The 16,238-nt window shown below is 38.0% G+C and overlaps 1 non-coding gene across 1 annotated transcript; it reads left to right on the forward strand.

Annotated features, from left to right (window-relative positions):
* The first annotated feature begins 425 nt into the window (after positions 1-425).
* Positions 426-497, forward strand: TRNAC-GCA. The gene has a single exon. It is a non-coding gene; the product is annotated as a tRNA-Cys (tRNA).
* The last annotated feature ends 15,741 nt before the right edge of the window (positions 498-16,238 follow it).

Consider the following 16,238-nt stretch of genomic DNA (forward strand, 5'->3'; position numbering starts at 1 on the left):
AGGGAAAAGGTAAGCACAACAAAATCAAGGGAAGGGAAGGTATGATAATACTCTGGCTCAGGTATCATTTATCATTTATGCAGAAGAAAACACTCAGTTCTCTCCATATCGTGCTTGACAGATACAATGGATGACCTAGGCCTAGCTCTAGGGCTTTGATAGCCCAACTTATCAGGTTTAACAAATAAATACATGTTATAAGCAAGGGATCTTTTTTTTTTCCAATTTATAGTACCTTTAAAAGTTTTATTTTTTCTGAAGATAGACAAAATTAACATTTTCTAAAAGAAGAGAAAGTACACAGAAAAGCAGAGTATAGTAAGAGGCAATATACCTTAGTATTTAAACAACCATGAACTTTGGTGCCAGTACTGGGTTCAAATCTAGACTCTGCTACTTGATAGAATCTATACCCAATCTGGGCTTCCCTGCTGGCTCAGATGGTAAAGCTTCTGCCTGCAACGCAGAAGACCCCGGTTCGATCCCTGGGTTGGGAAGATACCCTGGAGAAGGAAATGGCAAGCCATTCCAGTACTCTTGCCTGTAAAATCCCATGGACAGAGGAGCCTGGTAGGCTACAGTTCATGGGGTCGCAAAGAGTCAGACACGACTGAGCGGCTTCACATGGTCACATATCAATTCTGAGCCTCAATTTCCACAATAATAAAATGAGAATAATAATGCTTAATTTGTAAGGTTGTTGTAAAGATTAAAGGAGCCTGGGTTTTCTACTTCAGATAACACGAAAGACGGAATAGTCTGATAAACTTTTCTGTAATAAAGCATCTAGAAATCTTAGATACAAGCTCCCTAGAAAGTAAAGAAAAATCTCTGGGTGCCAAAAAGAGACAGAAAGCATAAACCAAAATGATAGGCAAGCCCAAAAGTCACTCGCAGTTGCCACTGAGAGGAATGTAGAACTCTGAGGGGTTTCTAAAAAAAATTTTTACTGAAATAAAATTGATTCACAAGGTTGTGTTTAATTTTTGCTGTACAGCAAAGTGATTCCGTATATATATTTATGCTGTGCTATGCTCTGTCACTTCAGTTGTGTCCGCCATTTTGCGACCCGCCAGGCTCCTCTGTCCATGAGATTCTCCATATATATGTATATATATATATCCTTATTCATAATCTTTTCCATTATGGTTTATCACAAGATATTGAATATAGTTCCAAATTCTTTTTTTTTTTTAATATATTTCATTTATTTTATTTGGTTGCATTGAGTCTTAGTTACATACAGCATGTGGGATCTAGTTCCCTGACCAGGGATCAAATCCAGGCCCCCTCTATTGGGAGCACAGAGTCTTAGCGACTGGACCACCCAAGAAATCCGCCCCCCGCAGCCCATGTTTTTTTTTTTTTTTTAAAACAATTTTATTTATTTAGGCTGTGCTGGGTCTTCATTGCTGTGAGGGCTTTTCTCTAGTTACAGTGAGCGGGGGCTACTCTCTAGTTGCAGTGCGTTGGTTTCTCCTTGCAGTGGTTACTCTTGTTGTGGAGCATGGGCTTTAGAGCACGTGGGCATCAGTAGTTGTGGCATGTGGACTTAATTGCTTTGCAATATGTTGAATCTTCCCAGACCCAGGGATTGAACCGGCCTTTTGCATTGGCAGGCAGATTCTTTAACACTGAGCTAACAAGGAAGCTCTGAATTGTGGTTTTTAATACCTACAGGACACAGAGTTCTGGGTCCACATAAGGAATGTGCTGGAACTACAACTCCACATGAAGTCAGAACCCTCGAAAGGACAGCAGCCAAGTTAAATGATGGGCCAGAAAATCAGTCTGTAGGCAGCAAAGGGAGAAAACAAGTCTTATCTGTCTCAATTTCCCCTCTAAGTGGAGAAAAATATCTCCCATAAAAAATGATAAGCCTGCCTTTGTAAGTGGTTAGAATTCAAATTTATATCACCTGTGAAAGAGATGGGACTCACTGGAGTTGACTCACTGGAAAAGACCCTGATACTGGGAGGGATTGGGGGCAGGAGGAGAAGGGGACGACAGAGGATGAGATGGCTGGATGGCATCACTGACTCGATGGACATGGGTTTGGGTAAACTCCGGGAGTTGGTGATGGAGAGGGAGGCTTGGCGTGCTGCGATTCAAGGGGTCGCAAAGAGTCAGACATGACTGAGCGACTGAACTGACTGAACTGATAGAAACAAAACATAACCATTAATATGGGTTGAGATAAATGATATAAATTATGGTAATTCAGGTCAGGGGCAGCGACTGAGAGGAGCTACCCCATGTCCAAGGTCGGGGGAGCGGCTGAGAGGAGCTACCCAAAGTCCAATGTAAGGAGCAGCAGCTGTGCTTTGCTGGAGCAGCTGTGAAGAGATACCCCACGTCTAAGGTAAGAGAAACCCAAGTAAGACAGTAGGCACTGAGAGAGGGCATCAGAGGGCAGACAGACTGAAACCACAATCACAGACAACTAGCCAATCTGATCACATGGACCATAGCCTTGTCTAACTCAGTGAAATTAAGCCATGCCATGTGGGGCCACCCAAGTCAGATGGGTGATGGTGGAGAGGTCTGACAGAATGTGGTCCACTGGAGAAGGAAATAGCAAACCACTTCAGTATTCATGCCTTGAGGACCCCATGAACAGTATGAAAAGGCAAAAAGATAGGACACTGAAAGATGAACTCACCAGGTCGATAGGTGCCCAATATGCTACTGGAGATCAGTGGAGAAATAACTCCAGAAAGAATGAAGGGATGGAGTTAAAGCAAAAACAACACCCAGTTTTGGATGGGACTGGTGATAGAAGCAAGGTCTGATGCTGTAAAGAGCAGTATTGCATAGGAACCTGGAATGTTAGGTCCATGAATCAAGGCAAATTGGAAGTGGTCAAACAGGAGATGGCAAGAGTGAACATCAACATTTTAGGAATCAGTGAACTAAAATGGACTGGAATGGGTGAATTTAATTCAGATGACCATTATATCTACTTGTGTGGGCAGGAATCCCTCAGAAGAAATGGAGTAGCCATCATAGACAATAAAAGAGTACGAAATGCAGTACTTGGATGTAATCTCAAAAACGACAGAATGATCTCTGTTTGTATCCAAGCCAAACCATTCAATATTATGGTAATACAAGTCTACGTCCTGACCAGTAATGCTGAAGCAGCTGAAGTTGAACGGTTCTATGAAGACCTACAAGACTTTTTAGAACTAACACCCAAAAAAGATGTTCTTTTCATTATAGAGGACTGGAATGCAAAAGTAGGAAGTCAAGAAATACCTGGAGTAACAGGCAAATTTGGCCTTGGGGTACAGAATGAAGCAGGGCAAAGGCTAATAGAGTTTTGCCAAGAGAATGCACTGGTCATAGCAAACACCCTCTTCCAACAACACAAGAGAAGACTCTACACATGGACATCACCAGATGGTCAACACCGAAATTATTGATTATATTCTTTGCAGCCAAAGATGGAGAAGCTCTATACAGTCAGCAAAAACAAGACTGGGAGCTGACTCAGATCAGGAACTCCTTATTGCAGAGTCAGACACGACTGAGCCACTGAACTGAACTGAAAATGGAATACTATATTGTTATTACAATGGCATAGAAATATGTCTAGTATGTATTTTCAAATTGTAAAACTAAAATATTCCAGCAATATGCATATTATGATACCGTTTTTTTATAATTAAACACATACATGCATGTGATAAAATCATGGAAGAATAATCAAGAATCTGTTCAGTTCAGTTCAGTTCAGTTCAGTCACTCAGTCGTGTCCAACTCTTTGCGACTCCATGAACCACAGCACGCCAGGCCTCCCTGTCCGTCACCAACTCCCAGAGTTCACCCAAACCCATGTCCACTGAGTCAGTGATGACATCCAGCCATTTCATCCTCTGTCATCCCCTTCTCCTCCTGCCCTCAATATTTCCCAGCATCAGGGTCTTTTCAAATGAGTCAGCTCTTCGCATCAGGTGGCCAAAGTATTGGAGTTTCAGCTGCAGCTTCAGTCCTTCCAGTGAACACCCAGGACCGATCTCCTTTAGGATGGATTGGTTGGATCTCCTTGCAGTCCAACGGACTCTCAAGAGTCTTCTCCAACACCACAGTTCAAAAGCATCAATTCTTCTGTGCTCAGCTTTCTTTATAGTCAAACTCTCACATCCATACATGACCACTGGAAAAACCATAGCCTTAACTAGAACGGACTTTGTTGACAAAGTAATGTCTCTGCTTTTTAATATGCTGTCTAGGTTGGTCATAAATTTCCTTCCAAAGAGTAAGCTCCTTTTAATTTCATGGCTGCAATCACCATCTGCAGTGATTTTGGAGCCCAAAAAAATAAAGTCAGCCACTCTTTCCACTGTTTCCCATCTATTTGCCATGAAGTGATGAGACCAGATGCCATGATCTTAGTTTTCTGAATGTTGAGTTTAAGCCAACTTTTTCACTCTCCTCTTTCACTTTCATCAAGAGGCTCTTTAGTTCTTCTTCACTTTCTGCCATAAGGGTGGTGTCATCTGCATCTCTGATGTTACTGATACTTCTCCCGGCAATCTTGATTCCAGCTTGTGCTTCCACCATTCCAGCGTTTCTCATGATGTACTCTGCATATAAGTTAAATAAGTAGGGTGACAATATACAGCCTTGATGTACTCCTTTTCCTATTTGGAACCAGTCTGTTGTTTCATGTCCAGTTCTAACTGTTGCTTCCTGACCTGCATACAGGTTTCTCAAGAGGCAGGTCAGGTGGTCTGGTATTCCCATCCCCTTCAGAATTTTCCACAGTTTATTGTGATCCACACAGTCAAAGGCTTTGGCATAGTCAATAAAGCAGAAATAGATGTTTTTCTGGAACTCTCTTCCTTTTTCGATGATCCAGCGGATGTTGGCAATTTGATCTCTGGTTCCTCTGCCTTTCTAAAACCAGCTTGAACATCTGGAAATTCACAGTTCATGTACTGCTTAAGCCTGGCTTGGAGAATTTTAAGCATTACTTTACTAGCCTGTGAGATTAGTACAATTGTGCAATAGTTTGAGCGTTCTTTGGCATTGCCTTTCTTTGGGATTGGAATGAAAACTGACCTTTTCCAGTCCTGTGGCCACTGCTGAGTTTTCCAAATTTGCTGGCATGTTGAGTGCAGCACTTTCACAGCATCATCTTTTAGGATTTGAAAGAGCTCAACTGGAATTCCATCACCTCCACTAGCTTTGTTCGTAGTGATGCTTCCTAAGGCCCACTTGGCTTCACATTCCAGGATGTCTGGCTCTAGGTGAGTGTGAGTGATCACACCATCATGATTATCTGGATCGTGAAGATATTTTTGTACAGTTCTTCTGTGTATTCTTGCCACCTCTTCTTAATATCTTCTGCTTCTGTTAGGTCCATACCATTTCTGTCCTTTATCAAACCTATTTTGCATGAAATGTTCCCTTGGTATCTCTAATTTTCTTGAAGAGATCCCTAGTCTTTCCCATTCTATTGTTTTCCTCTATTTCTTTGCATTGATCACTGAGGAAGGCTTTCTTATTTCTCCTTGCTATTCTTTGGAACTCTGCATTCAGATGTTTTTACCTTTCCTTTCCTCATTTGCTTTTCGCTTCTCTTCTTTTCACAGCTCTTTATAAGGCCTCCTCAGACAGCCATTTTGCTTTTTTGCATTTCTTTTTCTTGGAGATGGTCTTGATTCCTGTCTCCTGTAGAATGTCATGAACCTCTGTCCATGGTTCATCAGGCACTCTGTCTATCAGATCTAGTCCCTTAAATCTATCTCTCACTTACTGTATAGTCATAAGGGATTTGATTTAGGTCATACTTGAATGGTCTAGTGGTTTTTCCCACTTTCTTCAATTTAAGTCTGAATTTGGCAATAAGGAGTTCATGATCCGAGCCACAGTCAGCTCCTGGTCTTGTTTTTGCTGACTGTATAGAGCTTCTCCATCTTTGGCTGCCAAGAATATAATCAATCTGATTTCAGTTAGCAGTGCCTATATCTTGGTCTGAAGTCAGGTGGTAGAGAGTAGGGGTAGGGAATTTGATTTTGAAATTTATATTTTTCTTGTACTCTTTTTTTTTAAATTAAGACTTACTTTTTGTTTGTTTGTTTTTTAGAGAATTGTCTTTTAAGAGTGTGGGGAAAGTAAAGGTATTTCCAGATAAAGAAAAGCTGAGAATTTGCCACCATATTTTCTTAATGAAGAAAGATATGAGATATAAGAATGAAAGATAAACAAACAAACTGGTAAAAATGGAAGAGGGGAATCCAAGCACATACTGACTCTGTCAATAATAATTATAATGTTCATTTTGTATCATAAAAATTAAGATAGGACAAAATAATTTATGAATTGATAATATGAAGCACAAGAGATGGCTGATCTAATTGGACTAGAGTATTCTAAATTCCTTGTATTGTTCATGAAGAATAAATAAATATTGAATAATATTACATTAAGTATACTTGTATGCTACCATTTTGAGTTATTGCATAAGTATAGAAGGGCTTCCCAAATGGTGCTAATGATAAAGAACCTGCCTACCAATGCAGGAGATGCAGGTTCCATCCCTGGGTCGGGAAGATCCCCTGGAGGAGAGCATGGCAACTGACTCCAGTATTATTGCCTGGACAATCCCATGGACAGAGGAGCCTGGCAGGCTACAGTCCATGGGATCACACAGAGTTGGACACGACTGAGGTGACTTAGCATGCATGAACGGGTAACTATAGGAATAAAAATTTTTTCAACACTGACATACAGAAGCATATTTCTGTGATCCATGTTATTTTTCAGATGTTCCAGGTGTCTGCATTGTGATCAAACTCATGTTTACTTTGGTTTTCACGATTTCTTTGGTAGACCATAAGAAAGATGTGTTCAACTGCTTTATTTAAATATTCACTGAAAAATACAAATGTCTTGATATCCCCTATCCCAGAAGCCACATTAGAATAAGCATATAAAGTATAATTGCAATTGAAACAGAACTATATTTATATTATCTACATCCAAGAGTATTCTCAATAAGAGTAAGACTAGACACAAAATTGGAACATATTAAGTAGATTGCTTATTTAAAGTGTTAGGATACATAATCATATAATACCATTCCAGGTAAGTATAGAAATCATAGAAATAGGATGCATAATTCCAGAACAGACAAGGAAATAAAATGAATTTTAAAAACTTAATTATAAATTAGACAGGAAAGAGGGGAAAACAGCATAGGAAAAGTGGAAAAAACAGAAGGCAGAAATAAGATGGCAGAAATAATTGCAGAGGCATCAGCAATCACAGTAAATATAAATGAACTATGTTTATTAAGAGCTTCCATAGTGGCTCAGATGGTAAAGAATCTGCCTACAATGCAGGAGACTTGGATTTGATCCCTGGGTTAGGAAGAGGGAATGGCAACCCACTCCAGTATTCTTGCCTGCAGAATTCTATGGACATAGGAGCTGGAGACCTACAGTCCATGGGGTTGCAAAGAGTCAGACACCACTGAGCAACTAACACATATACATGTTTATCAAGTAAGTTTCAGAGATTGTCAGTTTAAAAGAAAAAGATCTAGATTTGGGATTTCCCTTGTGGACAGAGGATAAGAATCCACCTGCCAATGCAGGGCACATGGGTTCAATCCCTGGTCCAGGAATATTCCACATGCCACAGAGCAACTAAGCCCCTGCGCCACAACTACTGAATCCCTCCACTCTAGATCCCAGGAACCACAACTGCTGAAACCTGTGTGCCTGTGCTCTGCAACAAGAGAAGTCACTAGAATGAGAAGTCTATGCACCGCAAGGAAGAGTAGCCTCTGCTCGCCATAACTAGAGAAACCCAGGCTCAGCAATGAAGACACAGTGCAATCAAAATTTTAAAAAGAAAATGGAAATAAGTAAATAAATCATATAGAAAAAAAAGATCTGGGTTTGTGCTATTTACCAACAATACACAATGCTTCAGAAAGATTGAAAATAAAAGTTTAGGAAAAGATAATTGGGTAGCAAGGACTAATGAAAAGGAATGTAGTGTAGTTATGTTAGCATCAGATTAAAAAAGATTGTATGATGTGGCAGAGATATCTAGTTATGCATTGAAATCGTTTCTCTTTTATACAGAGATAAAGCTGGGAAGTGGCTGATCTGTCAAGGATTAAATTTTCAAGTCCACCTTTCCACTATGAGCGGCCTTATGACCAGTTATTGCTAAATAACCATGAGTAGAACTGCATACTGGTACAAAATTTGTATGAAAATTTCCCTTGTTTTTGTTGTTATAAACAAAACTTACCCCAAACTCACCACCTAGTGTAAACATTTTATTGTACTTCTTTCTAGGTTTCTCTCTAAACATAATCCCGTAAACATAAAACAAAGTTGGGATCCCATTGCATACACAGACTTGTTTGGATTCCTCAATAAATGGTACATTCTTACTTCTCTTCCATGTTACCAAGTGCTCCTCCTAAGCATGACTTTCAAGCTTGCCACAGCAATCTGTAACTCAGCATAGTGCTGGACAGAAGGTAACTATTAATAAATGTTAGCTGTGAGTGATGAAGGGAAGGGGCCTGAGGATGACAAGGAAGGAGATGAAGGATGTAGCATGTTTTACCCACCTGCTATCTTGACATCCACAGTAATGATCACCACTGCCCGTATGTTCACTTATCTCTGATAATTTCCTAAGGATAAATTGAAAGAAATAGAATTACTGGATCCAAGAACACAGGTATGTTTAAGACTCTTGAGACAGATTCCCAAATTGCTTTCTGGAAAGATTGCATCAATTTATAATTCTCACAACTGCCTTTTAAAATGAGGATCGTTATTCCCATTTAATAGATCAGATAATCAAGGCTCAGAGAAGATTAAGAAATGTGTTCCAAGTCGCTGCCAAAGTTGGACTTTGAATCCAGTTACAAAGTTATTATTCCATTCCATTTCAAATTTACTTTGGGGCTCAGGTTTACCACTCCCCCCCCCACAAAATTTCTGCCAAAGCTACAAAACAACTGGCCTGATTTCTTTTTTTAAAAATGTCAATATCATGAAAGACTAAAGAACATGCAAGGAAAAACAACTAGGAATTTTTTTAGATTAAAGGAGACTAAAGAGACTGGGTTTTGGGAAAAGTTGAGAACATTTAAATGTAGACTGTATATTAGACAGTAGTATTGCATCAGTGTTAATTTTGCAAATGTGATAACTATATTGTGATTTTATAAGCAGAATTTCCTTATTCTTAAAAGATACATGTACTCTTAAAAGATTCTAGTATTCTTAAAAGAAATACTAGAATTGAAGTGTCATGTCTGCAACGAACTCTCAAATGGTTCAGAAAAAGAAAAAAGAAGGAAAGCAAAAAAGAAATGTGGAAAAAGAAAGAAAACAAAAGAAATATACACAGGGGAAGAGAAAAGAGAGAGAGAGAGAAAACTTGGCACATTTGGTGAATCTTGGTGGAGAGTATATGGGTGTTCACTTTACTATTCTTGCAACTTTTCTGTAAATTCAAAATTTTTCAAAATGATATGCTGCTGAATAAAAATGGATACCAAAACATGGCATTGGTATTGGATCTTTAAGATGATTTCTAAAGATGTGAAGACTTTGCACAGGTTTGCTTTCAAGAGAGCTCAGTACCCTCTACAGTCAGGGGACCCTAAAGAATTTCTCCCATTGAGCTAATTTTTTGACTGTTAAATAATTGCTGCTGACTCATTTGCTTATGGTCCCTGGATTTTGTAGTTTAGTCCTGTGGTGGTTGTTGTCTTGGTGATTAGCAATCCCTTCATAATTAACACCGGATTTTGTGTGTCTTCTTTTTCCATCCCAGGAGGCAATTATAACTCGTCCCTGGGAGGACCATGGCTATGGGCATGAAGCAGTGAGAAAGGATAGGATTCTTTCCTATATTTTTATTTCTTTTCTTTTTCATTAACTAGCCATATTGGTCATAAATAGGTTGAAGGAAAATTAAAGTCTTAAGGTATAAAGCATTTTTCTGACACAGTCTATTTTCCAACCTAAAATATGCTAACTAAACCGTGCACAGTCGTTGACAACAATAGAGATATGGGTTCTGTAATAGAAAATTCCATTCTCAATTGCATAAATGTACACATCATGCTTTCCTTTTTTAGGGAGAGACTATTTTCAAATATACTATTAAAAGCAGAATTGTTGAAAAATGAAATGGCAGTCCTTTTCTCTTGTCTAAATAAGCAGAATTTAATTTTATAGTGCTAACATTGTCATATTTCTGCAGTTGTAATAACAGTAGTGAAAAAAGAGAGTTGAGTCACCCAAATTGCTTATTGAAAAGTTTGGTATAAGCTAATTTCTGGAGATTTGGCATGTATAAATCTTCATGAATGCATCTCATTTCTCAGAGTTGTACTTAAGAGTAGTACTGAAATGGGGATGTAAATATCTTGGGTAATAGGTGCATTTGAACTCTGCCTATTTCAGACCCTCTGCGTTGCTTTGAGGAAGTACAAATCTCTCAGAAGATCCATCGTTCAGCTCAATGTGGTATTTTCTTCTAGTAACACCCCATTGCAAAATATTTATTGGTGAGAAAACAAGGAAGACAGTGATAAGGAATCAATGTTAATTTGGTGTGAAATATTTATTAACAAATTTAACCAAAAGACTTACATACCAGTTTGAGCTGAATTAACATTTGCTTATTTGGGGGCAGGGTGTGTAGTTGGAATCCCAGAATTGTCATTATCTTTTTTTTCCTGTTTTTTGACTGTGCTGCATGGCATGCAGGATCTTAGTTCCCCAATCAGGGATCAAATCAGTGCTTCCTGCACTGGAAACTTGGTGTCCTAACCGCTGGACCACCAGGGAAGGCCCCAAACTTGTTGTCACTATTGCAATATGATTTTTAGGTTTACTTCTTTATTATATTATATTTATTAGTTTTAGCATTTATTTCTTTATTATATATTATATATTTATTAATTTTAACTTTTTACTTTGAAATAATTAACATTTACAGATGAGTCTCATCTAGAAAACAAAATAATATGAAGGTCTTGGGTACATCTTTCACTCAGATTTACCAGTTGTTAACATTTTGCAAGCACTTTATTACTTTATCCCTCTTTGTCTCTCTTCTCCTCTCTGTAAATATTTATACATATTTATATATACTTATATTTATAAAGATATGTTTTGTGTATATATTTAATTGTATTCATTATTATTATTAGTTTCTAAATCATCTGAGAATAAGTCACAGACCTTGTGCCCCTTTTCCCCTTAAATACTTCAATGTATATTTCTTTTTTTTTTTCAATGTGTATTTCTTAAGAAGAGGGAATTCTCCCATCAACAGATGAATGGATAAGGATGTGTATATATTCCATACAGACAATGGAATACTACTCAGCCATAAAAAGAATGAAATAATGTCATTTGTAGCAACATGGATACAACCACAGATTATCACTCTAATGAAGTAAGTCAGAAAGAAAAAGACAACTACTATATGGTATCATTTATATGTGGAATCTAAAATATAACACAAATGAACTTATCTACAAAACAGAAACAGACTCACAGACATAGAGAACAGACTTCCGATTGCCAAAAGGGAGAAGGATGAGGAGGAATGAACTGGGAGTTTGGGATTAGCAGATACAGCTAGTATATATAGGATAGATAAACAACAAGGCCCTACTGTATAGCATACAGAACTATTCAATACTTTGTAATAAACAATAATAAAAAATAATATGAAAAAGAATATGTATATATGTATAACTGAATCACTTTGCAGTATAGCAGAAATTAACAAAACATTATAAACCGATTATACTTCAATTAAAAAAAAAAAAAGAACATGGGCATTCTCCCTCATAACCATAGGAAAATAATCACATTCAGAAAATATAATATTGATACAATATTATAAGCTAGTACACAGGCCTTACATTTTGCCAGTTGTCCAATAATGTTTTTTTTAGCAACTTTCCCCCACTTTGATCTAGCATCCAATCCAGGATCACACTCCACATTTAGCAGTCATATCTTCTTTAAGCTTTTAAAATCTAGAACAATTTTTCCATTGTTCTTTGTCTTTCATGACATAGACATTTAAAAAATAGAACAGGTCAGTTGTTTAGTTGAATATTCCTCAATTTAGGTTTGCATGTTTCTTCACCCATAGATTCAAGTTGTGCATGTTTGGGAGAAACATCAGAGAAATGATACTGTGCTTTCCAGTGCACAAGATCTGGAGGTCAGTTTGTCCGTTTACTGATGTAGTTAACTTGAATCACTTGGTTAAGGAAGTAACCCCCACATTTCTCCAGAGTAAAATGACTATTTTTCCTTTTTAATGCAATACGTCTTTGAAACTGCTACTTAATAAATTACAGTTGCTAAGAGTAGTAGTGGAGATTGAAAGTTGTGCACAGTTATAAATCTGACACAAAAGCAACAAAGGTAACTTCACTATTCCAAATAAAATTTAGAAATCTGATTATAGAGGTAGCTGTTGCACATATAATCTTAGTAAGACTGTGTTCATTTCACCTGGAACGGTATTATATGGTTATTTATCCTGACACTTTAAATAAACAATCTACTTAATAAGTTCCAACTTTGTGTCTAGTCTTACTTTCATTGGGAATACTCTTGGGTATAGATAATATAAATATGGTTCTGCTTCAATTGCAATTATACTTTTTATGCTTATTCTAATGTGGCTTCTGGGATAGGGGCTATCAAGACATCTGTATTTTTCAGTAAAAAATTAAATAAAACAATTGAACACATTTTTCTTACTGTCTACCCGAGAAATTGTGAAAACTAAAGTAAACATGAGTTTGATCCAATGCAGACACCTGCAACATCTGAAAAATAACATGGATCACAGAAATATGCTTCTGTATGTCAGGGTTTATAAACTTTTTATTTCCTAAATGATCTCAGGCAACCATCCAGCGATGATAAGCAATTATTAGTAATAACAAGGAAGCATCTCTGTTGGGTTCAGACTACCCACAGCCCTCATTGCACATCATTAGGGCATCCCTGATGTATTTCTCTGTGTCTTCTTTTCTCTGACCACATCAAAGCCTGAAGCAAAATATAGTGATTTAAAAAGATAGACACAGTCAATGTTTTGACCCCTGAAATTGGCTGCCTGCAAAACTGTGGCTGCTTCTTGTTTCTGGGGACCCTTCTTAACAACTCTATCTCTTAATTTCTGCCTGGCTAGAATTGCATTTCAATAGGTTCTGACTTTGCTGGAATGGAGAGTAGGAAAACTGCTACCTTGGATAATGAGATTGGAATTTTAAATTTCTCTGTGTTTTTAGGACAACCTTTCGGTATTATTTAAAAATAGCTTCACACATTTTTATCCCCTTCGCATACAGAGAAGACAACATATAGAATTAGAATTTGTTTTCATTTTTATAAGAATGTTGATCCCCTTTTCTTTTTTAAACAGGATAAATACATCCACAACCCTCTGAAGGAGTGATCCCTAGAAGCAAATAGGGAATTTACAAAGTGTTGAGCCCCATTTTGACTGGTCTGTAAGTAATGCCATAATCGCTTTGTTTTGAAGTTTTCTGAATGAATTATAATGTTATCATAATTCATGTGTTAATATTCCTGGGTTAACAAAGCTCTATTTTTAACCTAATTATTAACCTTTAAAATGTATCTTACCTCTCAAGAGTGTATTTAGATTTTAGGCCATGTATTAGTTTCCCCGGCTGTCATCGCAAATTACCACAGATTTGTGCCTTGAAACCAGCTTCATTTATTAGTTCACAGTTCTGTAGGTCAGAGGTCTGGGTACAGTATAGCTTAAGTGGGTATTCTGCTTAGGGTCTAACAATGCCCAAATCAAGGTGTTGGCAGAACCTTTCAGGAAGAAAAATCCTCTCCAAGTTCATCCAGTTCAGTTCAGTTCAGTTGCTCAGTTGTGTCCGACTCTTTGTGACCCCGTGGACTGCAGCACGCCAGGACTCCCTGCCTATCACCAACTCTCGGAGTTTGCTCAAACTCAAAGTCTGTTGAGTCAGTGATGCCATCCAACCATCTCATCCTCTGTCATCCCCTTCTCCTCCTGCGTTCAATCTTTCCCAGCATCAGGGTCTTTTCAAATGAGTCAACTCTTCGCATGAGGTGGCCAAAATATTGGAGTTTCAGCTTCAGCATAAGTCCTTCCAATGAATATTCAGGACTGATTTCCTTTAGGATGGACTGGTTGGATCTCCTTGCAGTCCAAGGGACTCTCAAGAGTCTTCTCCAACACCACAGTTCAAAAGCATCAATTCTTCGGCACTCAGCTTTCTTTATTCATGGAGAAGGAAATGGCAACCTACTCAAGTATTCTTGCCTGGAGAATTCCATGGACAGAGGAGTCTGGCAGAGTACAGTCCATTGGGTCACAAAGAGTTGGACATGACTGAGCAACTAATACACACACAGCTTTCTTTATAGTCCAACTCTCACATCCATACATGACTACGGGAAAAACCATAGCTTTGACTACTTTGTTGGCAAAGTAATGTCTCTGCTTTTTAATAAGCTGTCTAGGTTGGTCATAACTTTTCTTCCAAGGAGCAAGCTTCTTTTAATTTCATGACTGCAGTCACCATCTGTAGTGATTTTGGAGCTCCCCAAAATAAAGTCTGTCACTGTTTCCCCATCAATAACCTCAGATATGCAGATGACATCACCCTTATGGCAGAAAGTGAAGAAGAACTAAAGGGCCTCTGGTGAAAGTAAAAGAGGAGAGTGAAAAAGTTGGCTTAAAACTCAACTTTCAGAAAACTAAGATCTTGACATCTGGTCCCATCACGTCTTGGCAAATAGTAGGGTAAGTTCATCCAGAGGGTTGGCCAAATTTAGTTCCTTGTGACTGTAAGACTGAGGTCCCCGTTTCCTCACTGGCTATCAGTCAGGGGCTAGTCTTTGCTCCTAGAGGCTGCCCATATTCCTTCTCATGCTTTCCATGTGACCCCCCACAGCAATGCCAAGTCCTTCTTATTCTTCAATTCTCTCTGGCTTTTCCTTCTGCCACATCTCTCCTCTGCTTTGAGTTAGAGGAAGTTCTCTATTTTTAAGGACTCGTGTGATCAGATTTAGCCCACATGGATAATCTAAGATAATTGCCCTATATTAAGGTCCATAAACTTAATCACATCTACAAAGTTCCTTTGGCCATGTAGCATTACATATATACTTGTTTCATTGGTGGGACATCTTTGAGAGTCCATTATTCCATCTATCACAGAGAAGAAAGCAACAACAAACCAGACTGAAGATTTGTCATGATATTTGGATTTCAAACACAGATATCAGCAGCTTTCTTGAGTTACTATATAGCACCTACTATAAAGCATGATACCTTTGTATGTGAATGACTTTTCCTGTTTGGCAAGTTGAATATAGGAGTTCGGAGTCTTGGAGATGAATGACAGACAAGCCCAGATATTGTTCTAAAATAGGTCAATTAATCAAGGACTTTGGAGTGAAGATAGGGATGAATTTGTATTGCTCCAGTCCTGGAGCTTGACTCAGACCCTGACAGAGTGGCAAACCTTCTGGGAAAAAGATCTGTGTGCCTTCTTAGGTCCCTCGGTGACCTCTTTAAGAACAAAATAATAGAAAATCCTCTGTAGATGTAGGGACATCTGACAAGATGATTTTAAATGAGATTGGATATTCTCTGGTTAATATAAACATTATTTTATCTATCAGTTATAGGATAAAATGTTTAAAAATCCAAGGGGACTTCCTTGGCAGTCCACTGGTTAAGACTCTGTGCTTCCACAGCAGGGGGCATAGGTTCCATCCCTGGTTGGGGATGCTGCATGGTAGGGCCAATAAAAAAAAATCCAATAAAATATTAATAACTACAAATGTTCATCATCATTTTAATTTGGGTGAATATAATAACAGCCAATCACCATTGGCAGGAATGGTCTCATAAATAAAGTCACAGGAGGATCTTCATTTGAAGAGAAGAAAAACTCAAAATATTTTTTGGTTTTGCTATATTGGATTTTTTTCCCCTCAAAATGTACAAATAGAGGAGAGATACATGGGTTTGCAGAAGAGTCAGACAAAACTTAGTGACTAAACAACATTAAAAATCAGTTCTAAGTAAATAAAAAATTTCTGATTTTGATATAGGCTAAATTAAAAGCTATTAGGTAGACCTTTTCATAGTGTAAAGTTATTGGTGGGGGAAACTGACTCAGAAAACCCAGC

Source organism: Cervus canadensis, chromosome X (assembly GCF_019320065.1).
Source record: "Cervus canadensis isolate Bull #8, Minnesota chromosome X, ASM1932006v1, whole genome shotgun sequence".
Lineage (NCBI taxonomy): Eukaryota > Metazoa > Chordata > Mammalia > Artiodactyla > Cervidae > Cervus > Cervus canadensis.